The following is a 27228-nucleotide window of genomic DNA, read 5'->3' on the forward strand; positions in this document are numbered from 1 at the left end:
AGTGTATGTATTAGCTGACTGAGGACGGTTCTCTCTGTATGTGCTCTCACAGCTCCTCAGATTAGACGTCTGAGACAGCTGAGCTGATTCAGATTCAGATAGACGCTTTTTAATCTAGCTTTCGGTCTCTACTGTTTGCTGTGTATTCTCTCTCATCTTATATTGTGGTGTCTTCATTACTCTCTATTTTCATTTCTATTTTACTATTATGTCCTCCCTTTTTTGCACAGTGGTGTCAGATACAAACCAAACACTTCTAATCCCTCTCAGTTCCTCACATTTCATCTCACATCAGCAATGTTTTTATTTTTAGCTCCTTAAAATTGTGTCACAAGGGAGATGAAAGCAAAGATGAAATGGGAGAGATGGTTTTGAAAATAAACCAGTGAGGGGGAAAAGAGAGTAAGTGAAAGAGGCAAAGGAGAATGGATGAAAGGATGTAGAAAGGAGTGAAAGATGGATGAATGAGTGAAGATTAGAAAAAAGGAAGCGATTAAGCCCAAGATTTGTCAGAAGGGACCACAAGAAGATTTTAGATGAAGAATAAATTCAGGCCTGTTGTGGCAAAGGTTGAAAGACCAGACAGGAAGAGATGAGTCATTTTCCCCCGCAGCTCCTTAAATGGAGGGGCTCAGAGGTCTAGAGATGGTGCGTGAGCTGATGGGAGGGCGATGAAGAATGAGTTTTGTAATCACTGCTAAACATGGGAAACAGTGAAGGACTATGAATGTTATGTGGGTCTCTGAGCTGGTAAGCAGATAGTGTCACTCACTAAACATGTGTTGTGTTAAAAGGATCCTAGAGGCCAAATACTCTGATTTTTCTTTTGCTCTTCACTTTTTAAGTGTGTGAGGTAGCAAAACGTAAGCAGCAAGTGATAGGAAGAAAGCATCAGCAGACTGTTGGAGTTTCTTTTAAGGGTCCTTTATTTTTCTGGCGTCACCTTTCAACATTTGTTTCACAAAACATAAGAGCCTGCCAGTTAAAATCTCATCTGCTTTATACATAATTCTGCCCACAGCTGAAACTCATTAATCTCTACCATTGAGAATAGAGGGTAGACTAAATAACACAGTCTAGACAAAGAAACAGGAATAAAATCATTCTTCCACTTAACAAACTCATTCACCCAACTAAACGAAAAGTCAATCTCTTCACAAAATCCCACTCATGAGGTTATTTTAAAGGAAGTAAACAATTTTACAGACCTTCATTTGGTTACACCCAACTGACATGATCAATGACATAATATCCTATATAAACAGGAAGTACTGGGGCAGCCCTTCCCACATACCTGTTTCACATATAGGACCTGCACAAAGTAACACACAATGGTAAGTATAACCAAACTACATAAAACAAACCAATGATTTGTGACATTAGGCTTTAAGAAGATTTGCACTACTGTAATGAATGTAACCAATGCTACCACAAACACACCCGGGATCGTATGCAGAGCCAAGGTTACATGTGCAGTGTCTACATTAACCCTTTAAAGCCGGTCAGAGCAGCACGCTCTGTTTTGCGTAACTATTTTTAAATCCCGGTAGCTCTGCAACCACATAAGCTAGCGCAATAATTTGTTTTGCATATGAAACCGGAGGAGTTGTACTTGCATCTTATGCCATCAGCTTGTCCTCGGTCACAGTTTCCTTCCACATACAGCTTTGCAAAAACTGCATAAAAAGCGCTTGCAGCGACAAAAACATAATATTCCAGAAACACGCTTTGCCGATCCGATCAGCTGTTCGTAACACTTCCTACATCCATCAGCGCGAACTTTCGCATGTCCGCCATGACCTGCCCGAAACCGGAAGTGACGTCATTTTCGCGGAAATGTAGTTTTTTAAGGGTCAGGTTTCCTAAATGGGGAAAATGGTATGTGAGCACAGTTCTCATAGATAGTTAGTTTTAACTATATTTCTAAACACAGGCACCGTCTCTTCATTTCAATATCAAGTACAAATAAAGACATGATCATTTTCAGCATTAAATATTGGCACAATTAGCAGTAAATTCCCTTTTCACAAGAAGAAACTTGTGGCAAAACCAGGCTCAGGGAGAGGCAGCCATCTGCTGTGACCGGTTGGAGGTGAGAGGAAAGAGAACCGAGAAACAAAGGATAAAAGACAAACTATAGGAGAACGAGCCCAGGGTTAATTATTGCTAATGATTTAATACAGTAGTGAATCAACACAGAGTGAAAAGAGGTAACTGAAGAAGAAACACTCAGTGCATCATGGGAAGTCCCCCCAACAGACACTTCCTAATGCAGCATTACAGGATGAGTTCAGTTACCTGATAAAGCCCTGAATATAAGCTTTAACAGAAAGAAGCCTAAAAGTAGAGAGAGAGTATCTCCAGACTGGGAGCTGGCTTCATAGTAGAGGGGCTGGTAGCTGAAGGCTCTACCTCCCATTATACTGAAAACTCTGGGAACCTGCAATCTCACCCTGCAGCCTTAGAGTAAAGTACTGTGTTAAGATAATAAGGTACTAAAAGGTCTTTAAGGATGGGGGTATGATAGTTCAAGATTTTAAATACGAGAAGGACTAATTCTGAATTTAATTGCGAGCAAATAAAGAAAAAGGTAATATCAGGGAAATCTAGTCTGTCATCCTGTCCCAGTTAGTACTCTGACTGATACTGAGGGCTTTTCAGGGAGCTTTGAAAGTGACCACATGGAAATGAAAAATAGTCCAGCCTAGAAGTAATAAACGCATGAACAAGCTTTTCAGTATCACAATTTTTAGCAGTGTGAATGAAGTCCATCCTTCTCATGTGTTTAATGTGCACACTGAAGGACGACTAAAAATGACTCCAAGATTCCTCAGTGTTGCTGGGAGCCAAGGCAATGCTATCTCAAATAAGTGTCTGGTTAGACATAATGAGTAAATAAAGATAGGTATCATCTGCATAGCAAAGTGTTTATTAATATTATTACATAAGGGAATAATTTATAATGTTAAAAAAAGATCTGGTCTCAGCACCGAACCCTGTGGAACTGCAATCTGTTGCCACGAATGTAGCAGAGGCAGAATCCACACATCAAGCACAGCTCTCGCAGCCACAGACTGGGCCATATCCAAATGGGGCTAATTTATAATTCATACGTGTATAAACTAGTTCATCTCATTAATGAACAGCATTCTACAATGCACAGCCAAATTTGCCCCTCAAAAAATGAGGAAGCAATAATTATACTAACAAAACAGTATTGTCACAGTCTGGCGAGGGCAGACTGTATGAATTGAAAAAGGACCCAAAACGCAGACGCCAAGGAACAGAACTTGAAATGTTAACAAAAGGCGAGCCGTTTAATAAGGCTAGTAGAAGAGGTATAAACAAAGGGCAAGGCAAACTGAAGCAAAATTAACACAAACCTAAACTGGGGAATCTAAACAAGCAATAAGAAAAACCTAGGCAAGAAACTTGGAAGCATGGCATGGGAAACATGGCGTGGACAACAGACGACCTGACAATCACACACTGAAAACAGAGGACTTAAATACACAGGAGGTGATTAGGGGAAGTGGGAACACATGGAGGAACAGCTGAGGGTAATAAAGCAGGACGAGGCAAGGGAAGCAAAACTAGAAACACTCACATGAGACATGGACCTTCAAAGTAAAACAGGAAACACACTGACTGAATTCTAAACATGCAAACTTAACAGCAACTGGGGAGACAGAATATAGGAACCTGAAATATGGTACAAAACCATCACAGTGGACATAACATGGAACACAGGGAAGCCATATGACGAAGCCAAAGAGCAAAACCTAAGATAACCATAACTGAGATCTAGGGAAACACGAAACAGTACCACAAAGGACTCAAAACATAATCCATAATATAAAAACACGAGATCTCTCCAAAATGAAACAGGAACATGAGAGGCAGACATAACAACATAAGACAACAGACATGAAACACACGAAGGGCAAGGGAGATTTAACATAGTTGGAACACGAGGGGGAAATAATAAGAACTAGAAACACTTAGGCATGATAACAAATAAACTTAGGAAACCTGATAAGCTTAAACATACACTATGAACATCAAAAGAACTGAAACTCAAAACACTGGGTCATAAGACCCAGGACCGTGACAAGTATGGTATGAGCTCGGCTTTGAAATTGTGGCAGTTCAGAAATGAGAGAAGTGTAAATAAGAACCATGTCTTGATAACTAATCCTTAAGTGGAGCGCAGGATTTATCCAAAAGTTTGCTTTATTACAAACTGTTCCTCCATATTAACCTGAAATCTATGTGTAACAACTGGCAAGTAAGATAGTAATATAACGTTTATTTAGTGCTTTTTAAGACCAGAACATGTCACAATGTGCTTTACAAAGGTATTAAAAAACATGGTCACATAAACCTGAATCAAGTAAAACATCACAAAATCCAGAAACATTACCCAAATGTCTGAATAGATGCGTTTTCAGCGGATTTTTAAAGGATTTGAGTAAAATTAAGATTCTAGAAGATTAAGAAAGTCAGAAGCAATGGAGCACGAATCATTAACATGAAGATTAAAGCAGCCGCCTGGAATGTCTCTTTAGGGAAACTCGACTTGCACATAAGGACATGTACAACATTATAATGAAGCTATTTCTAAATCTGCTTTCTACACTACTGTTCTTCAGTCTGCTGAAGGAGACACTTGTACTTTGTTCTCTGCATCATGCCATATTGTCAAACCTCCAGGTACCTTTACCATAAATCTCTCCATAAACTTCCATTAGTTTGGAATTCAGCTTCTGTTATTATATCCTGACCCAGATGTCTGAATGTATAACACCTTTTCTTAAACTGCTCCACTGGCTTCCAGTTTATGTATCAATTTCAAGTTCCTCATTGTCACTTTTAAAGCCCTTCGTAACCTTGCTCCTCCATCTGATCCATCTTATCTGATCTTCTCCGTACACACTCACCCTCCAGTCCACTCTGCTCCTCTTCACCTTCGCTTTTACCCGTTCCATCTGCTCAACTGACTGCCATGGGACCTTTGCATGCACTTCCACCAGATCGTTGGACTATAAAGTCTCTTTCTTTTAAATCACGTCTCAAAACCCATCTGTTCGGAATTTATTCTCTTCATTAGTCTATTAGTTTTATAGTTGTTATTTTATTTGTTTACTTTATTTAATTGTGTATATGTTCTTATTTTTGCTGTACTAATATAAGGTGACCTTGAGGGTCTTTAAATGTGCCTATAAATAAAATGTATTATTATTATTATTCTAAATGTTAAATGGACTTATTTTGTTTTAACGCTTTTTGACTTGAGCACTCAGCTTGCCTCATTCACCCATTAATACAAGCACTTTTATTTAAGCCCACAACTCAGGGTTCAGTATGTTTCCAAGGACACTATGGGATGCAGACTGGTGCAGCCAAGTATCGAACCAACAAACTTAACTCTACTTACTGAGCTATAGCCATCCCAAGCAGCATGCCACAACATTGTGAGGCAAAAAAAGAAATTTGTGATACTTGTGCTAAGAATTGGTGAGTGATATCAGTGATATGTCTTGCTTCAGGACTCTCCTCCACCTTCCTGCCTATGCACCCTTAAGTTCTGTTCTGCTTCAATAAAATTCCAGTATAACTGCTAAATAAAAAGAGAGCCACTGTTGTAGCACAGAAAACTCTGACACTAAGCTAGACATAAACTATCTAGCGCATTAATCTACCTTGGTAACACCCGGGGATCCCTTTAAAAATAATAGAAGAAAAAAGTGAAAGACTAACACACAGATGAAAGAGCAACGAATGAGATAGGGAGAAGAGGGACAGAGCTCTGATTGCAGGTAATTGCTGTTCACATCCAGGGCAGGTCTAATCACTTTGAGGCTGTGTGTGCGTGTGTGTGTGTGTGTGTGTGTGTGTGTGTGTGTGTGTGTGTGTGTGTGTGTGTGTGTGTGTGTGTGTGTGTGTGTGTGTGTGTGTGTGACTATGCTAATTTTTCCCCAGCATCTGGGTATAACCCTGAGCTCAGTGGAGCAGTAGCTTGCTCCTGTTTTAGCCTTGGTTTATAATTAGTGTCCAAAACCTCTTGCTCTTCCATGTCTTTGAATCAGAGAGGGAGGGTTTTTCAACTTAATTTGACTTTTTCAACATAACACTGAAAGGAGAAACGGGGAACAACAACAATGTATAAAATATGCTATTTGAGGAAGTTTATTTTCTTTAAGTACAGTGACAGTTGCTGAGCCATAGTGTCAGTGTTGCCACCAAGTCTTGGAGGAGGTGAAGTGAGGACGCCAGTGAGGCCCTGCAGGACTACATTCACACCACACTGAGACATGCTCTGTGTCCTCATGGGATGACATCACTCTGGATCACAAGGTCACTGGTCGCCCTCCTCAATGAAAAATCTTCAGGCCTGGGAAAATGGATGAGTTGAGAAGTATACAGTGTGAACTGAAGGCTTGGCTTAGTGTAAAGATACGGAGTGGCTGAGACCAATCTCCAGCTGAACATCAAACATAGATGAGGATTACGCTGATTGATCGCCAAACTCAAAGACATCAGCACTAGCAAATGGGCTGGATAAAGCCACTGAGCTGAATTTGTTTTTCAGCAGGTTCAGCACTGGGCCCTTTTTGAACCTCCTCACACAACACAATCTCAACACCTCAGCCATCAAACAAACCAACAGTACATGTCCCTTCATACGTGTTGGGCTCGGGTAAGCACCCCACCCACATCCTCCTTTCAGATTCACCTTTCTTGACACGTGACTGTGACGGCCAGGTGAGGAGGCGGCTGATGGAACTACGCCCAGGCAAAGCTGCAGACCCTGATTCCATCAGTCCTTCGCTGCCTAGCTGTCTGGCATCCTGATGCAAGGTTAATGTGAAGGAAGTCAGGCGCAGGTTAAAGTCCAAAAGATAAGATAAGATAAGATAAGATAACCTTTATTAGTCCCACACGTGGGAAATTTGTTTTGTCACGGCAGGAAGTGGACAGTGCAAAAGTTATGAGGCAAAAATTAGAATACAATAAGAATAAATACAGTACACAACTGTACAGAATAGAATAAAATAATATATACAGTAGAATAAAATATACAATAAGATAAAAATAGTTGTATATAGCATTTGTATTCTGAGTAAAAATATAACGATGCCAGAAAAGTATTGCACTTAGTGTTATTGCATATGTATGGATGTGTGTGCTTGATCAGTTAAAGTCTTTATTATGGAGTCTGACAGCCGTGGGGAGGAAAGACCTGCGAAATCTCTCCGTCCCACACCGTGGGTGCCGCAGTCTCCCACTGAAGGAGCTGCTCAGTGCTGTCACAGTCTGCTGCATGGGGTGGGAGATGTTGTCCAACAGTGATGACAGCTTAGCCGCCATTCTCCTGTCACTCACCACCTCCACTGGGTCCAGAGGGCATCCCAGAACAGAGCTGGCCCTTCGGATCAAGGGGGGGGACTTTTATCTTTAGCCAAAAAAACAAACTTGGTTAAATTATACAAAAATCAAAATCTTGGGCCCATAAAAGAGGTCAAAGTATAACAGAACTCTACTCAAAAGTTGGCAACAAACAATACTACTAACTCAAAGACCTTCCTAAATGAGGGGAAATAGTAGCTGATCATCCCACAAAGAGACATAAAGTGGTAGAACACACAACAACCTAAATCAAACCCCCACGATCCCGATTCATGACATGACCCAATTTGCAGGTCTCCATATAGGCTTGCTTTGCCCCTTTTTCATCTCTTAGCTCATCAACCAAGGAAACAAAAAAAAGATTAAATCATGCGCATAACAGCGTAAACTAAAATGTATGCACTTATCTTAGAATACAGTATTATGTGATCGTGTAAGTAAATTAATTCTAAACCAAAACCAACTCTTTATTGTAAATTAAATCCTACATTTAAAGAAAGAAAACTATGTGTAGTGTTTAGTGTTATGTATGAGTCTATTGTAACACTGATATTACCACTGTGTGTGGTTGTAACTGCATCACAGTTAGGTACCAGTGCTGTGGAAGACTGTCATGGTTAGTGACATCAAAGAAAGCCACCCCTTCAGACCAGTTGATGTCTGAAGGTGCTGGAGAGACTGATTCTTACCTGACTTAGCTTACAGGCGAAACATGTTCTCAACCACTTTCAGTTATTTACCAGCTTACAGGGTGAGTTCAGGGTGAAAGTGTACATTAACCCTTCTGTGACAAATTAAACCAAATGTCTCCCACCCCAGACGTGTTCCAGTGAAGTCCTGGAAGATCCTAACTGCACATTGCTGGAAACAGTCTGCCGAATGCTGATTTGTTGACAAATGAGCCGGAACAGGAGAGTTCACTGGAAATAAAGTTACGTTGAAACCAAGCACACCATTGTTTTTCTTGTGACATTACCAATAAGTTTGATGTGTCACATGGCCCAAGCTGGCCGACTCCTAAATGAGCACCATGGTCACCACCCATCTTGAGGAGTTTGCCCCCTCACATATACTAATGTGCCACAAACAGGACTTTAATATCACCAACCATTCCCATGTTATTACGGAGTATCCATATAAATGGCCCACCCTGTAAAGAACAGTATGTGTGACTGCTGTGTGCAGCACCTCTTCAGATTTGGTTAAAATAATACTGGTCTAAGGCAACCTGCCAACATTTGATGCATTCTTAATTTTAAAATTCAGAATCTATTAGCAATCACTATGCAAAAAGAAACTTAATTTCCACTATAATTTAGTAGATACTCTATAAAGCTACATGCTTATTAAACTAATTAAATCACAGAGGAAGATTTCTAGTGGCCTATTCCTTAACTGATAATTCCATCTATCACCCTGAAACAGAGGAGTGAGTTAATGTTTTCCACATGGTCCCCCAGAAATGCAGTATGGTGAAAATTAACACAGCGCAGTTCACTTGATTTGAGGCTGTCACATGAAAATTAGACAGGTTAATTGCTTGTTCTCTAGAGGAATCACAGCTGGTGCTTTTGGAGGGAAAAGGCTTTTAATAAGTAAAGAAAAGCCACAACTGACTTACCTGTAGGGTTTCTTTTACTCATCGTGTTGGGGGTGAATGAGGACCCAAATGCAGATTCACAGGGAGGCTAATATTTCCAAACACCTGGGACAACATCTCTGGAAGTGGCCCAATCCTGAGGCCTGTAAAGGATAGGTCAGGGGGTCGACTCGAAGAAGAACCTCGGCTAAGGGATAGATCTGGTGGCCAGCCTGAAGACCAATAGAGGAGATGGTTAAGGGGGCCAGCGTGGAGTACCACAGAGGAAATGGGCCTCTTCTGGGGGCCACCCAGAAGACCAGCAGCAGAGGGGGAGCAGTCCTGCCAAGGAGGTAGTCGGCATCGCCGAAGAAGGGGGCCTGCAGGGGGTGTGGGAGGAGACCCGTGTCAAAGGAGATGGGACATTTCAGGGGGCTAGGCTGACAGCTAGCATTGGTCTAGGAGTCAAGACCCCTGAGGAAGGGGCCAGCAGTGCAGCCCCTTGGTGGGCTGGCCTCGACACTGGCAGAGGAGTCCTTCAGGGGACTGAGTTTAATTCAATTTCAATGTAATTTTATTTATATAGTGCCAAATCACAAAAACAGTTGCCTCAAGGCAAGTTGAAGAGTAATAGGACAGCCTGGACTCGAAGTCTACAGGTCAGGAACTACAAGCAGCTCAGTTTTCACTTGCCCAGGAAGTTAAACTTGAGCTAAGACTCAAGCGGTTCTGGATGTTCTCTGCAGGCTCAGGACCCAGTTGTTCAAACTTTAAAATGGCAGATGAAAGAGTTCTGAACATAAATCCAAATACCAAGCCACAAGGAGTACGGAAGTACAAGAAATAAAATCCAAGATTATAGGAAACAATGCAATGAAACAGACAGGTACAACATGACAAAGGACTCAATAAACCAAGGTTTTAAAAACACACAAACACACCGAGGCTAATGAGAAATGAGACTATAATCTAAACAATAAGCAAACTGAGAATCAAACTGAAGATCTTTGATAATAAACAGACCTTGAAAGACGAAAAGCACAAAACACTGGGTTAAAGATCCAGGGCCGTGACAAGGATTGTAAAAGTCATGAACAAACCCACCAGATCAGATTATATCACAGCTGGTCTGACAAACTTCCATCCATCCATTTTCTGCTGCTTATTCTGGGCTGGGTCGTGGGGGCAGCAGCCTAAGCAGCTGGACGAAAAAGCTATAAAATTCAGTGCACTTAAAACAACAGCAAAAGATTTTAATTTCTTAAATCTTTTCTCTTGCATTTTAGGGAACATCTCTCTCGCACGTGCTCTTCCTCTTATTATAATTACAACAGTTAATTACAACTTCCCAGCTACAGAAGTGAGCGCTGCTCATTAAGCTAATGACTCCACCCTTCATGGGATCACTCTGTGGGAAAGATGCATACATTTATTTGCCACTGGCAGCATAACAATGCAGATACCACAGCAACTGTAGCTGAGATAGATTACTGTAGGCACTCAAATCCTCGAAAACCCATTTGCTTCACCAAAGGCTCCAAGCCAGCTTGAAGACAGGTGGACCTGACACAACTACAGTGATGCACACGTCCCAGGCAAGCCCTGTGGATTCTAGCTGTTTCTGCTCTGTGTTGAATCATTATATCTAACAAACCCTGTTTAAGCTTTTTATGACCTTTATGTGGAATAAAATTCTATGGCACAACATTATTTGAAACGGTGATTGTTATTTGCTCAGAGACCAGTCACAATGTTTTGTTTGGGAACTTGAAGGGTGTATGAAACATTGTTGCTTTAAAGCACAAATTCAGAGTGAAATATGTCTGTGAAGGTTCTCAGTCATCCAGGTCATCGTGAACTGAAGAAGCTTCTCGGATGAGAAGCTTCTTCAGTTCTAAGGTCAAATGGTGGAGAGTCCCAGATATAAACCTAGTGGGAGTTTCCCCCCACAGAGGGACAAAAGGACCCCCTGATGATCCTTTACCTAATCACATGAGCCAAAGCGTGAAAGCGGGTGTGGGTCCCAATCAGCCAGGGTTTCGGGTGAGCTCATTGTGAAACCTGGCCCCACCTTATCATGCGATTTCCTGAGGTCAGATGGCCCAGGATGTGAGTGGCCGTTAAGGCGTCTGGGGAGGGATCTCAAAACTGGATTATAGATGTACAGCATACAAAACTCCTAAACACGAACTTAACAATGTGGTGTATGCTGTACAGTGCAGCGAGGAATGCTCAGACCTCTACATCGGAGAGACCAAACAGCCACTTCACAAGCGCATGGCACAACACAGAAGAGCCACCTCCACAGGACAAGACTCAGCAGTCCATCTGCATCTAAAGGTCAAAGGTCACTCTTTCGAGGATGCCAACGTTCACAGTTTGGACAGAGAGGACAGATGGTTTGAAAGAGGAGTGAAAGAAGCATCTATGTCCACTGTGACCGACCATCTTTGAACAGAGGTGGGGGTTTACGACACCAACGCCATCTATAATCCAGTTTTGAGATCCCTTCCCAGACGCCTTAACGCCCACTCACATCCTGGGCCATCTGACCTCAGGAAATCACATGATAGGGCGGGACTAGGTTTCATAATGAGCTCACCCGAAACCCTGGCTGATTGGGACCCACGCCCGCTTTCACGCTTTGGCTCATGTGATTAGGTAGAGGATCATCAGGGGGTCCTTTTGTCCCTCTGTGGGGGGAAACTCCGACGGGGTTTAAATCTGGGACTCTCCACCATTTGACCTTAGAACTGAAGAAGCTTCTCAGATGAGAGGTGAAACGTCTTCAAGCAACTTAAAGAAGTCCAGACGCTTCGGCTGCCTCATGGCGGATATAATATTTTTTTAAACGAATTACCCCACAGTATTGCTTAATCAAGAAAACTGGTGATTAAACGCCATGTTTGGGCACATGGGCGGCTGTATACACACTCACTCATACACACACACACAAATGCTTGGATATTTACATATGCACATATTCCTTTACATGCATTCAGTGGAGCTCTCCTTAATAGTCCAGCTCTCAAGTCCCCAACTGCGATAAGTGAATTTTAATTAAGAGAATATTGAGAGTTGTAATAAATTATTTTAATAACCAGCAAATGACTTTGCTTTTCTGCAGAGACTGGTTTCACTAGTGGATCAAGAGCTAGTGTGTACAGTGGCTGTCAATGCCAAATTACACAAATCACTTCATTTCTGCTGTTAGTCACTCATCTGTGGTCATTTATGGACTGGCCTTTTTATTAAATGTTATTTTTAACTGTTGTTTAGTACATAAGTGAATATAATTAAGTATTTATCCAATGCATGCATTTGTCTGTGTGTGTGTGTGTGTGTGTGTGTGTGTGTGTGTGTGTGTGTGTGTGTGTGTGTGTGTGTGTGTGTGTGTGTGTGTGTGTGTGCCAGCTTAACTAAGCAGCAGATTGCAGAGATTTGCAGCCAGCTGGTCCGGCTGTGTTCCTATCCGTTTCCCCTGCCAACACAGAGACACAAACACACACATGCAATTTCACACAACAGGAAGTCATCGTCAAACCAATCACAAACCTCAACCACAACCAAGATCCCTGCCCTTCCCTGCAGGGATCTTGGTTGCTGACTAATGGCTATGGCTAATGATGCTCGTGATCACTGTAAATAAAGACATATGTTTCGTGGCTGAGAACACGCCTACTCAAAGCTTTCTGTCATTAAGGCAGGCTCATTCACATGCTGGGGATGATGCACTGTGTTGTAGTATTTTTGTTTTGTACTTTCAGGTTTGGCAAGAGTGAATTTAGTAAAGCAGCCACACTCAGAATGAAATCATGATCCTCCTATTTGTTCTGGGGGATCATTTGAACACAGTCAGGGGGGCAAGTAAAGCACAACTACACACACAAAGAAATGTTTTAACTCAACTCTTAGCTATTAGCTGCAATATTGCAACTACATACAATTATACTTGTTTCTATATTTTCTTGACAGGATTAGGATTTTGGATATTTAGTGCCTGGGTGAATTCTGGGCTCTTTGTTATGGTCCTTGAGCTACTGCAGCACAATTGTTGCTTATGTGCCACATTATAGTGTAAAGGCTGCTGCTATTGGGGAATTCCCTTGCTTGAGGGCCTGTGCCTGGCCTACAACAGTGGTTAGGTGAGCTGTACATGTCAAAGTAACATTCAATAAAGACGTGTGCTTTTTCTAAAGAAGCTTGACCACAACTCCATCTTATAGGAGTAATGTTGTACAAGCCACAGTAGTACCAATGTTGTTGTAAATACACAGAAACTTTCTATCTTTACTGAACAGAGGAAATTTATAGCACTCAAAGTGCCTTAACATTAGAGAACAGTAGTAGCATATCAGCTGCTTATTATAAACTGTCCTTGTTTAAGAGTAAAAGATGGGAGGCATTGTATCTTTGCGCATTAATTCTTTTGCTTCAGTTATTGTTTCTGTGGTATTCGTATCCTATTTTTACACCTTTTAAATTGTTAAGCTTTTGTTTTTTTTATACACGGGTACCAATGCCACTTTGAAAACAGAGGAAAAATTGACATTCCAACTGTATTTGAGTTAATATGTTAATTTTTAATACTTTATTTTAAATGTGCTTGACCACAGCACATAAGGTTGAATTCTACTAGAACCAAATGTTTCTGATTTAGGGCAGAAAATGTGTTTTCATGTGGACATGAATTATGAATGACAGTCATGCACATTTGCCAATAAAACAATCAGTGACAATACTCTTGGCAACAAACTTTATGATGGAAAAGGCTAGTTTAATAGAGGAATAGATACATAACTCAAGCTGCTTGATTCTGTTCATCTGGACGTAGCGTTTTCAGTGGGAGAAACGTTTCGTCACTCATCCAGGTGACTTCTTCAGTCTCAGCTGACTGCAGGTTTCCCAAATCTTATAAACAGTACATTTGCACGATGACTGAAACCAGCACCAGTGAATGAACAATGGGCTGGGAGGTCAAAATGTTACATCCAGATGAACATAGTCAACCTTTTGGGATTTACTTACCTGGATGATTGAGCATGCATCAAACAACGGGAGAGAGAGCTCCAGAAGAGGGTCTTGGGATAGGTGGTGAGACACCTTTGTTGTATGCAAATACAGGACAGGTCACTACACCAATCTTCAATCTGCTGTTCATGTCAAATTCTTTATTTTCCCAAAAGGGAAATTAGTTTAGCAGCCGGATAAAGGTAAACAAAAAAGTAAACAAAACAATAATATAAAACGACAATAATAGTAATAGAAAATCCCCAGACGGTTATATGCTATTTAGGAGACAGGATGCAGTAGGGATAAAAGATACCTGGAGTCTTTTGGTCTTCCTCACAGGTACTCTAAAACGACGGCAACTAAAGGCAACAGCTCAAACTCACTGTGAAGTGGATGGTTCAAACAGTTAACAATAGAATGAACCTTTATAAGCACATTTTTATTGTAAATAGCCAAAAGTCCTTCTTGCCAGCGCCCTGAAATTTTGTTAGCAGTTTTTACCAGAAGACCGAATCGATTCTTATTCTTCACCGTCAGGTTACCAAACCAGGCAGCGATACAAAAAGACATCGCAGATTCGATAAAACGTCTATAAAACAAAGACAACATCTCGGATGAGACATTAAAAGATCTCATTTTCCTTAAAAAGAACAGTCTTTGTTGAACTTTTTTAGTAGTGGCCAGCATGAGATTCTTTATGGTCAAGCACACCTAGATATTTATAACTCTCAACGATCCCAATATCAGCAGTTTTAATGATTGATTGATAATACTTTATTCATCCTGAGGGAAATTGGGTTAAGGTTAATGATAGTGGGTGATGAGCTATAAGAGGACTTCCTAAAATCAATAATCATGTCTTTAGTTTTTGACACATTTAGTGCCAGGAAGGACTCATCACACCAATCCACAAAATCATCTACAACCTGTCCATGGCCTGACTCGTCCCCCGCTAGAAGACTGACGATCACTGTGTCATCACCAAACTTCAGGATGTGTCTGTTCGTGAAATTGCTGCAACACTCATTTGTGTACAGAAAGAACAGAAGGGGAGAGAGGCAGCACGCTGGGGTGATGCAGTAGAGGAGGAGAGCACATCAGAAAACACATGATTCACCCTCACACATTGTGACCCATTAGTCAGAAAGTCTGTCACCCAGCCGACCAGACCAGTGTTAAGCTTGAAATGATTGTAAAGCCTGTCAGCAAGTAAGAGGGGTTGAATTGTATTGAATGCCGATGAAAAGTCAGCAAATAATAATCTTGCGTGGGTGTGGGGGGCCTCAAGATGCTTATACAAGAGATGCAGGAGTGTGACAGCAGCGTCCTCCACAGCTCTCCCTGCTCTACAGGCGAACTGGAAGGGGTCAAGATGGTGTTCAACATGCATTAAAATCTCCTTCTTAATTATCTTCTCAAATGACTTCATCACTAAAGAAGTCAGAGCCACAGGCCTAAAATCATTAGCAACTGGAACAATGATAGCATGTTTCCAAATCTTAGGTACCGTCTGTAGCTCTAAAGAAAGTGAGAAAATATGGTGAAAATCCCACTCAGCTGATCAGCACAAGTTCTCAGTACCTGTCCACAGATGTTGTCAGGTCCAGGACTCTTACTCTTAGTGTGTCTAAAGAGATTAGCCCCCTCTCATCAATACAAAATGATGGGGGAGTGATGGTCTTCTCCCTCAGTGTGCTGGTCTGCCTAGAATAGTCAAGATCTTCAAAACGCAGGTAAAAACTGTTAAGACTGTCTGCCAGATGTTTGTCAGAGGTAAACCCTTCTAAGGTAATATTACTTTTACCTTTCGTTTGTAGCCCTGCCACTGTTTTCATACCAAGCCAAGCTCTTTGGAGGTTGTTACTGCTGAGTTCTGTCTCAATCCATAGCTGATCACCACATGCACTATTTTGTGAAGAAGTTGTTTGTCAGACTCCAGGAGGTATGGGGGCAGTCAGTTACCAGATATTATTTAGAGACAGCGACATACAACTGATTTGGCAAATAGCCATTCAGTAATAAAGTATGGATGTAGCTTGTTAGACTCCAGCCCAATTCCCCAGCTGACCAAACAGGAAGCTGGAAGGATGTTTGAGTGAGACCCAGGAGTCAGCTAAGATGACACAATGCATCGGGCTTACCACTCTTGGCATTCTTGTTCTCTTTTTTCCTCTTGCTTTGTTTACTTTATCCCTCTGTCTCTCTTGATGTTGCTTTCTGTTTTTAAATTGAAAACAAAAAGTGTTATGATCAGGAAAATTGACAATTGCTGTCTTCTTTTTTTTTTAGCATTTGAATCAATCTTGTAAATGTTTGTTATCGATAGATAGATAGATAGATAGATAGATAGATAGATAGATAGATAGATAGATAGATAGATAGATAGATAGATAGATAGATAGATAGATAGATAGATAGATAGATAGATAGATAGATAGATAGATAGATTAACATGTCTGATGTTTTTTCAGATTTTATAACTCTATAGTAGTGAACGCTTTTCTAAGAATGTGAAACTGTTTCCATGTTAAACAGATAAAAAGACAGGAGGCTGAACTAGATGTGGCAGAGCTGAGGATGTTAAGATTGTCCCTGGGAGTACTCAGGAGTCTGGGGGACAGCTTGGACTGAGCGGTTAGCGAGGCAAAATACTGGACAAAACGTGTTGAATATGGAGTTGCCAGGTAGGAGGAAAAAGACAAAGACCACAAAGTTTAGCCCCACTTGTCAGAAATTTATACCACTGAAGAGGAACTGGAACAGGTCCTCCCTCCACGGTGTTGTGAATATTTTTTGGGGAGAGCACTGAAGACCTTTGATTCCTTCACAGGATGAGTTGGTGTGCTGCAAAAGTGACTCAAATGATTTATAACCTCCCAAACGGTTGACATATATTATTCAGTTTTTCATTTAATTCATTAATGAACAGATCATTGTATAGTAGCCCAAGACTACTGATTATTTTATAATGACAGATGCACTGTGGTCCAGGAGGGGCTCCAAATTGTTTTCCTCTGGTGTTGATCAAGAGGTGAATTCACCCTAATAAAACTTCAGCCTGTAACATAACTTCAGAAATGTTAAGTCATTCATATATATATATATATATATATATATATATATATATATATATATATATATATATATATATATATATATATATATATATGTGAAACTTAATGAACCAAACTAAATACTAACACTGAAGGGTGGCTGGTGGGGCCACCACAGGGATGTATGACTATCAAAAGAATCCAGGTGGGGTTTATTATTGCAAAAATAAACAGAAGGCTTGGTTATGATTAGTTATTAAGAATATAGACCGGTGCTTTATTCCTGATCCAGCCATGTGCTGACTGGACTGGTGTATCACAGTACACATGGATAGCATCCCAAGCATACCTTGACAGTAACCCAAGACCTTCATAAAGCAAAAAAAACTGAATCTACTAAACAGCTCAGATCAGTCACCTGGCCTCAGTTCAACTGAACATAATTTTTCACTTGCTGAAAACGAAATGACAAACAAAACAATCAGAAAGTAAAGCAAGTGCATCAAAGGCCTGGCAAAGCACCTCAAAGGAGGAAAATCAGCATTTAATGACAAATGCAAATCTGTTGTGGTCACTGGCTGCCAATGGTCAAGGGCTATTTATGTTCGTAAACACGGAGGCACTGTGTAATGAGCAGCTGTAATTTTTGAAAGGTTAATGCAATATATTTGTTGAAGCCTTGAATTAAAGCTGAAAGTGTGCACTTTAAACACATCATTGATTCATTAATTTCAGACCCATTGTGTGTGTGTAATGCAGAGGCTGCATTGTAGTTAATTGCTGGCTGTAATTTGAAAATCTCTACAATAAAACGTGACATTTTTCCTGTTGTTTTCATGTTGAATTATGCAGATTTTTGCACTTTAAAAGCATTAAAGTAGTGTTTTGTCCTGTTTGTATGTCAAACTGGTTCACTTTGATGGGACATGATATGTGATATCAGTCAGAAAATGCATTATAGAAGGAGGAAAGATGATGACTTTTAAACATTCACATATGGAGTGCTCAGCAGGTAGAGCAGGTCACTGAATGGAAGGTTGGTGGTTCGATCCCCAGGTACTCCAGTCTCCATTTAAAATAAGATAGTAACCCCAAGTTGCTCTGTGATGAATGTGTGTGAATAGTAGATACAAATCACTTAAAAACATAGAAGTGGGTGAATAAAGCAGAAGAAAAGTGCTATGTAAGAATTAGTGCATTTATCATAGCCGAATAGAGAGCAACAAATCTGACTTCAGAGATTCTTTTCACAGCTGTGAGTGGACATACCAAGAAAGCTGATTTTAATGGACGGAGCAAAAAATTTAAAGCAAGTTTTTCTTGTTTTACTGACATAGATCTCAGTCTGTTCCAGCAGCTGCTCTAATTCATTTTGACTTATTTAATTGTGCATTTATTTACTCAGACAGTCATGGGAAGTGAAGAAAATCATCCATGAAAAGAATTTCAGGCTAAATTTTAAAAAATGATTCGATCCCATCTTGTTCAGTTCTTAGAAAGCCAACAGTAATCCCATATATCTGATTTAGAAAACACTTTACTGAATAATGAACTGTAAACATTAAAGCCAGAGACTAACTCATAAACAACCCCAAATAAAAACCTTTGGTGTATCTTTCCTTGAAAGTTCAAAGGTTTTCAAATTGTGCTTTTCTTCCTCTTGCTCTGTCTAGGATGTGTTCATTGTACCCTCAGCCCTTTAGCCAATTACTCATGCAGCAGATGACCCACAAAATGAGCTAATATTCTATTCATGGGAAGAAAAATACACTTTTCAGGGCTGTGCAGAGATCAGGTCACCCAATTGCATAACCTAACACTGTGTCAGTTGCACCTCATTTCAAGTTTCATCCCATTTAGAGCTCCCAATATCAAAATCCATCATGCGGAATTTTCCTCTCCCTGATGTTTCAGAATGCAGAGAGCTGCCGGGCCGGTCACAGAAAGAGTCAAAGTCAAAGTCACAGAGACCTGTGAACACATGAATCAGGAGTCTAGGGAGCAGAGGGTCAGCCTGTGAAAGAACAAACAAACACCTTGCATTTGACTACTTAATTTTGAGATTTTGAAATAGTTTGAAGACATGTACGCACCCATCCTCACAGAATGTGAAGAAGAAATCAAAACTAACTGTGGCTGATTATTAGAGCTGTTAGCTGTCAAAATACAAACAGGGTAATGCAAGCCTCTGTCCTTTTAAGCAAAACCTTAACACCATCCATCACGACAGTAAGCTGCCTACCAACCAGTTGACCATTCAGCTAACAAACCCTCGGGTGCGCACAAAATGCCAGTGGAAGAGGTGAATAAAGTGGTAATTTCTCATATTTTTTGTCTAACATCTGCTGACTGAGAAACAGGAAACCTTGGGAATACACAACTTTTACATGGCATTTAGCCAGGTGGCGCAGATTTACATGTTACATACAGTACGCATGCTCATGGAATGTTGTCTGCAGGTGAAATTTACTCACCTTCACCTCATTACATCATTATGTGGTACAACTTGGTGAAGTTTCCTAGCCTCATTCTCCTAGGAAAAACTACCTTCCGACGAGCAGAGAGAGAGAGAAGCAGGCAGAAAGAGACTCCGTTATATACCGGACCACGCCAGACGGTGAGAGAGGAGGAGTCTCGGCCACTGTTAGTGACACGGGGAAGCTGTCAAGGAACGGGTAAATCACCGGGACTGTCGCTGATCGACAGGATACACTAGCGCGCACTTCTTCACTGTAGTCCTCCTGCAAAGCTTAACAGCACAGAAAATAATAATACTACTAATAAAAAGACGCAGATGCTGGCACACCTACGTCAGAGGTGATTACACGGGTACCTGGATAATAACAGGCTCGGTTAAGCGGTTTGGGAAATTTGAAGAGGACCTCCGCCTTTCACCTGTGCTGAGCTACATAGCGGCTCATACCCGGTTGCCTCAGCGGGATTAACAGCTGCTAAGATGACGACGGGCTAAAATGTGTTGTTCTCAGGTAAGATGCTCCGCGGGGATGGGTGAGGCAGGTTGGAAATTCTCACTTAAAGGTGTGTCGTCCTACCGTTTAGGTGCAACGTGTTTTATTTGAAGAAGTCCAGCAGACGTGCCTGTCAACTGAGCACTGGGTGCACGCTAGGTACTGTGCACGCTTCTTGATGAAAGATTGGTATTCCGCAGAGTTTGATGGGTTTTTTGCTGCTCGCTGTCTTCATGCTGTTGAGTAGTAAACTCTATGTAACAACAGGCGGTGGTATCCGAGAGATACGACATTCCTCAGCATGATGTGTCTGCGTATCTGCGCATGCATGCCTTGTGTTTGCTGGGGATTATTGTTAAGTGGTCTGTTAATACTATAATACGACATACATGTGTTGTGGTTGGGTTTGTCGGGAGCACAGATTCATAATATGTAATTTAATTAAATGTGGATGGGGTGCAAACTGGAAACCCTTAGCAACGGAGGACATCTAGACTCAACTGTGCGTGCGTGCGCATGTGTGTGTGTCTTGTCTCGCCTATAGTATCGTCCACCTCCACTTCCCTGGGTTAATCTCCTGTTTGATTAGGCTTTATGTGAGGTAATTCAGCTGACTTCGAGACTGCTTTTCTTTACAAATAACGATTGAAATGGATTTGATTCTTCACCAAAGGAGCACATTTGAAATTATACTGGGCAGAATTATTATTTGTATTTACTGGAGCTAAATCGATTTCTAAATCTCTGAGCAGCCAGTTTAATACTGTAGGGACTCATGATATATGAGGGATATTTGGTATTTCAGAGGTGCAGGCATATTATAGGGATATCATATTTAAGTACATGTTAAGGCAGGCTTAAATATACACGAGTAACATATATCCATGACACATACTGAGATATAGGTTTTAAAACCCTTCACAGCACAGAATCTGCATTACTAAGGGTTTTTAATGACATCCTTCTGGCATGTGATTCTGGTAACCATGTTGTTCTTGTCTTGCTTGACCTAACTGCTGCCTTTGACACAGTAGACCACAATATTTTAATTTCTCGATTACATGATGTAGTGGGTATTGGTGGCACTGCACTCAATTGGTTTAGGTCTTATTTGTCAGATAGAACTTTCTCTGTCAGCCTTCTCGGTTACGAATCGTCTTCTGCTCCTCTGTCATGTGGTGTCCCACAGGGCTCAATTTTAGGGCCACTGCTCTTTTCTCTGTATCTACTGCCTCTGGGTTCTATCCTTAGAAGGCATGGGATCTCATTTCACTGTTATGCCGATGACTGCCAAATTTATTTGACACTAAAACGCAAGGATGCCATCTCCATAAAACCTCTCTTGACATGTCTAGATGACATTAAAGCTTGGTTGGCTCAAAACTTTTTAAATTTTAATAAAAAGAAAACAGAAGTGTTGGTGTTTGGACCCAGTGGTCCCTGTGAGTCGTCCTCTGTTGTTTTAGGATCCCTGGAAGTCTATTTTAAATCTGTTGTTACTGACCTTGGTTTTAAGTTGGACAGTGATTTTAAATTGGACAACCAAATCAGAGCAGTGGTGAAGTCCAGTTTTTATCATTTAAGGCGACTGGCAAGACTAAAATCTTTTCTTTCGAGGCAGCACCTTGAAACAGTGATCCATGCTTTTATTTCTTCCCGCCTGGACGACTGTAACTCACTTTATGTGGGGGTCAGTCAGTCATTGCTCTCACGTCTGCAGCTGGTTCAAAATGCGGCTGCACGACTCCTAACAGGAACTCGAAAAAGAGAGCATATAACCCCTGTGCTGGCCTCTCTGCACTGGCTGCCTGTGTCTTTTAGAGTTAATTTAAAAATTCTTATGTTTGTTTTTAAATGCCTACACAGTCTTACCCCGCCTTACCTCTCTGAGCTTCTTCATCCCCACATACCCTGTCGGTCTCTCAGGTCAGCTGACCAGCTGCTCCTGGAGGTACCGAGATCCAGGAGGAAGCTCAGAGGGGACAGGGCCTTCTCTATTGTGGCTCCAAAATTATGGAATAATTTGCCCATGCATGTTAGAGAGGCCCCTTCACTGTCCACTTTTAAATCACGTCTTAAAACCCACTTTTATTCCTTGGCTTTTAACCTCAGTGAGACTTAGTTTCTTTTTTAATGCAGTAGTTATTTAATTAATGATTTCACTCTTCTTTTATTTGTTTTTATTTATATCTCATGTAATTTTATTTTACAGTTCCAATGTACAGCACTTTGTGTCAGCTGTGGTTGTTTTAAAGTGCTTTATAAATAAAGTTGATGATGATGATGTTGATGATGATGATGATGATGATAGTAGAGAGGGTTAAAACTGTGGACTGTATTTAAAAGATGGAGAGAGCCATTTAGATCTCAACCACTGGTTAGTGAAGTTGTAAAGCCCCAGGCTGAGCATTTTTCATTGCTGCCGTCTCAACAAGAAATATATTCTTGTATTGCTGGTGTAAAGTTTCTAAGACTGGGGTTGTAAGATTGGGTCAATTTAAAAATGGCAAGACTCATTGATAAATTTATTACAATGCAAGATCAGCATCCCACAAAAAATGATTTGTCGTTACAGCACACTTTTACGTTTTACTGTTAGACCAGAATGCCCTTTTGTCAGGAGGTTAGGTTTAGGGCTAGGGTGCCAACACATTAAACTGTAATCACTACTGTTAAATTCCTCTTTCAAGCTGTTCCTTTTAACTATGGCTGTTCCACACTATTGGCAGCTCTAATAACTTATCCATATGAACTCGAACCAAGTTATTTTTTTGGTTAACTTAACCAAAATGTGCACACTGGTTGTAGAGCTGCTATTGGTAAAATAGCAGTTCTACAACCAGTGTGCACATACAGTTTGTGTCAGAGGATAATATAAGCTAGAACAATTTATATGGTCTCACATAAGGTCTGAATTTCTAAAAGTGTTTTTAAGAAAACGTGACTATGATAACATCCAGGAGCAGTGTTTGGTAATGGATCCATCATCTTGTGATAAAAGGAAAGAGAGATCATCATATCATACTCTCCTTTCATTCTCAAGTCATAGAAAAATGTATAAAAATAGATCAGGATTAGCAAAAGATTAGCAACATATTTTAAACACACACTATGTGTAATAACAAGAGTAGTTGTAAATTTATTCAAGGTGATGGTAATGGTAAATAATTCTTCTATAGCATGTTTTCCTCAGGAAGTAGAGCAGGTCATCTACTCATTGGAAAGTTGGTGGTTCAATCCCTGAATGCTCCAGTCTGCATGCCAAAAATCCCTGGCAAAGGTACTAACAGCAAGCTGCTTTCTGGTGCATCCACAGGAATGTGAAAAAGTGATAGAAATCACTTAAGCATAGAAAAAAAGTGCCTGTGTGAATGGATGAATGAGAAAAGTTATATATTTGTATACTGAGTGCACAGGTAGAGCAGAAGACCATTATTAGGAACAAGTCCGTTTACAAATAGGCTCCAGCCCTCTGTGACTCTGAATTGGATCAGCTAAAAAAAAAAATGGATGATTGGATATAATGAAGTACTTTCCTCATCACTCTCATCACTCACAGGAATAAAAACACATTCAATAAAAATGTGTCTTTATTCTTATGAGAGGTCTTAACTTGGGTTGTTTGCAAGACATTGTATGAGAGCATATTCTTCGTGTGTGGACGCAGTAGTTGACGTTTCAGTAAACTGGAAGTTATCCTGCACCTGTGTCATTGCATAAATGTGGCATTTCTGCTCAGTTTTTATACCGTGGATAGAACTGAATTTAAACACTTTGCCTGACCTCTCTGTTCGTGCTCGTGTGTTAGTCTGTATTACCCCGGTTTTGTGATGTTGTATATAAAGACTGTTTGAAGACTGCTTCTTAAAGAGTACTGTAGTTTTCGGGTCATAAGCCGCTACTTTTCCCCCACACTGTGAACACTGCGGCTTATACTGACGTGCGGCTAATGCATATTTTTTTTCATGCGGCCAAAAACATTTTGCCTGGTAACAGTAGACCAATAAAATTGATAAGTAGTATATATATTTTTACCGGTTGTTAAGAGACGTTGTAATGTTGTTTGTGCACTTTTCCCTAAAAAGAACCATAAGCAACGTAATTTGTGTGTTACTGATACGTACGTATACTTAAAGGTAGCCATGTTACAGGCGCTGTTTGAGCAAAAGAAGCATTTGCAGTATGTATTTTTGTATGTTACCATAACGTTTATGTTACCATGTTTATGTTACCTTAGGGATTAAATTAAACGTTAAAAATCCTCACGCGTAATATTTCTGTGCACATATCTCATATTACAAGTGAAACGCATACGGCTTAAAATCCGGTGTGGCGTGTACAAGTGCAAAATTGATTTTCTTTCTAAAATCAGAGCATGCAGCTTTTATTCAGGTGCACTCTGTAGTCCGGGACTTATGGTAATTGTAAACATAAGGGTAAGGCTCCATTAAGAGCAAGTCACAGTTATGACTCTGAGTGTATTACCACACTGTAAGAGTTAAAGGGTTTTTAGTATTTTTCTCTTAGTCTGGTTTATACTCCAGTCCCAACAAGGAAGAAATAAATTCTCATGGTGAAAGTATCGAGAATGATAATAAGGTGCCATGTATGAATGGATTACACAAGTCACTTGCAGCCATGCTAAACTTATTGCAAATAGTGTACAATTGGGGTGACAATTATTTAGTTCCCTGCTGAATCAGTTTCATTTTAATGGAAAGGGATAAATATCAACCAAAATCCATTATATAAAAGTTATGAATTGATTTGCATGTCACTAAGTGAAATAAGTATTTGACTCCGACAACTCACAGATTGGCTGTGTGCCTGTGTGGCGCATACATTACAATCAGTCAATCATTAATCAATTACTCCCCATCTAAACCTGTTATGTGTGTAAAGCACACCTGTCCACAGAATCAGCTTCCTCCATTCCAGCCTTTCACCACCATCATGGGCAAGACCAAATAGCTTTCAAAAGCATTATGGACAAGATTGTAGACCAGTGATCTTGCTGAGAATGTGCCAATTGTTGGTGCGTTATTCAGAAATGCAAGAAATATAAAATTACCAGCAAGCGCCCTCGGTCTGGACATCCATGCAAGAGTTTGCCTCGTGAGATGAGAATGAAAAAGGTCAAACACAAATTATCAACTTTTCGTAACATTATTTTGCTTTATCCATTACAAAGCCAGTTCTGATGCTTAGGATCATTGTGCTGTTGGAGCACCCAATTATGACCCAATTTCAATTGTCTAGCTGTTGATTTGAGGTGAATTTCAAGAATTTGGAAGTATTCTTCCTTGTTCATTGTTTCATTTACTTTGTGCAGTGTACCTGTAGCAGCCCCTAGAATGACAGAAGAGTCTAATGGGTGCAGCCATTTATTTTCTGTGTTAGCATAGATAGGCTGTTCTCTGGACATCGTTTGTGCAAACTACAAAATAAAAATAAATCGCAACTCACACAATTCCTTTGAATTATGTTCTTGCAATTAGTCCAAATAAATCCGGTCAAATTCAAAGAAAATTACTCGCGTATCTCAAGATACGAGATGTGCAGCACCTGAAACTACGGATACTGGATGCCTGTGCTGGCATTTCTCCTGCGGTGTTGCTATCAGTGTGTGAAGAGTGGGAGAAGAGGGTTGCATTGACAATCCAACACAATGGGCAGCACATTGAACACATTTTATAAGTGGTCAGAAACTTGTAAATAACTCATGAAAGAATAAAGTTACGTTGAAACCAAGCACACCATTGTTTTTCTTGTGACATTACCAATAAGTTTGATGTGTCACATGACCCTCTTCCTATTGAAAAAACAAAAGTTGTATCCAAGATGGCCGACTCCTAAATGGCCACCGTGGTCACCACCCATCTTGAGGAGTTTGCCCCCTCACATATACTAATGTGCCACAAACAGGACTTTAATATCACCAACCATTCCCATGTTATTACGGTGTATCCATATAAATGGCCCACCCTGTAGAGCATTCAGCATTATTGATGCTGCTGAACAAAATAAGGACTACCATTGCAATCTGTGTCCACGATATTCACTTGTCACATGCCATGTGGCAACTGAAATATTTTCAGAGCTCAGATGTGAAAGGCTTCCTGTCCACACATAGCGTTTATGGTCCTTGACACCCATTGTCCCAGCCCTGTCCTCTTACACACACTTACACTCACACACAGATAACTCCTAAGCTGTTAATGGCTCTATTTTTTTCCATCGCCCTGCTTGGCTGGCTGGACCTCCATCCATCTGCTTTGTGTTGCACTATTCAGAAAGCTGGTTAATCCCCCAGCAACTAGAAACAAGAGGAGGAATCCAACCATCAGCTCTTAACGTTTCTCCCTCTCCCCTTAATACTCCTTTCTAGGGATGGGCAATTAATTGAAAGTTAACAATAACCAATATTCACCTCTAATCTTACCAATGTCAGCTATTTTGTTTTTAATTTGTTTGTCGCTTGGTTTTGTTTTTCCATAGGGTGAGATGCAGCTGGATAGGTCACCAGTCTGCTGCAGGCTAACACAGACAATCATTCACACCCTCTACAATTTAGAGTCACCAGTTAACCAAACCCCGGCTTCTGCGTGTCTCTTTAATGGGGCTTGTGCAGTATTTGTTATTGTATATGTGTCTTTCCTACTGAATGCAAGGGGGCCTAAAAGGGCCGACGGCACTAGGTACCTATGCTGCAGAGCTTTGATAAGTGAAGAAAAAGGGCAGAACAAAGTGTTGAAGATACTAGCAACACTTTGGACACAACTGAGGCCACAATCATGTGTGAGAGAGACACTGAGGCTGTGCGCTACAGATAGTGCCATTAAGTCATTAACTGTTTGCTCTAATGTCCAAGCAGAAGTCCGAGGCCCAAAGGCTCATACGAGCTGTTGATTCATAAATAGAAGTTTTGAAGCCTGAAGAAGAATTCAAATGTATTTAGTATCTTGGAAGAACATTTTAGCTTCTAGGCATCAGTTGTTGTCCTAGGAAACAGACCTTTTAAAAATTGTCTTTTACCAAAAATGTTTTTGTTTATTTATAATATTTAAAAAGCACGAGTTAAATTCTGCAATCTCCTTCTCTCTCTTTCTTTTTTGAAAAATAGTATGCTTGATCTTTAAAAACCCAAGTGGCGTGTAAGAAAATGGTTAATTTTTTGCACTTTTCTTGGCGGATGAGTTTCCTG

The 27228-nt window shown here is 40.6% G+C and overlaps 1 protein-coding gene and 1 long non-coding RNA gene across 12 annotated transcripts in view; one reads left to right on the forward strand and one right to left on the reverse strand.

The window, feature by feature from the left end:
- Window positions 1-27228, forward strand: part of dmd (dystrophin) — a 298892-nt gene that overhangs the window by 12184 nt on the left and 259480 nt on the right. The window contains exon 1 of one of the 7 annotated variants that reach the window (XM_086282551.1): window positions 20169-20183. The exons of the other annotated variants lie outside the window; for them this stretch is intronic. The gene's annotated coding sequence lies outside the window, so the exon portion shown is untranslated. Of the gene's footprint in view, window positions 1-20168; window positions 20184-27228 lie in introns of those variants that run through there. 7 annotated transcript variants of the gene reach the window in all.
- LOC147302990 (uncharacterized) lies at window positions 6-20363 on the reverse strand. Of its 5 annotated transcripts, XR_015127129.1 has the most exons (4): window positions 19530-20363; window positions 16144-16219; window positions 12410-14092; window positions 6-9369 (listed from the first exon to the last, which is right to left on the reverse strand). It is a non-coding gene; the product is annotated as an uncharacterized LOC147302990 (long non-coding RNA). The 5 variants fall into 5 exon arrangements; XR_015127126.1 differs by having other exon boundaries at window positions 12410-16219; window positions 20109-20363; XR_015127125.1 differs by having other exon boundaries at window positions 12410-16219.

Source organism: Aulonocara sp. 'chitande type north' Nkhata Bay, linkage group LG23, assembly GCF_057382095.1.
Source record: "Aulonocara sp. 'chitande type north' Nkhata Bay isolate Kocher_YH1m ecotype deep benthic linkage group LG23, A_spYH_male_GT1.1, whole genome shotgun sequence".
Lineage (NCBI taxonomy): Eukaryota > Metazoa > Chordata > Actinopteri > Cichliformes > Cichlidae > Aulonocara > Aulonocara sp. 'chitande type north' Nkhata Bay.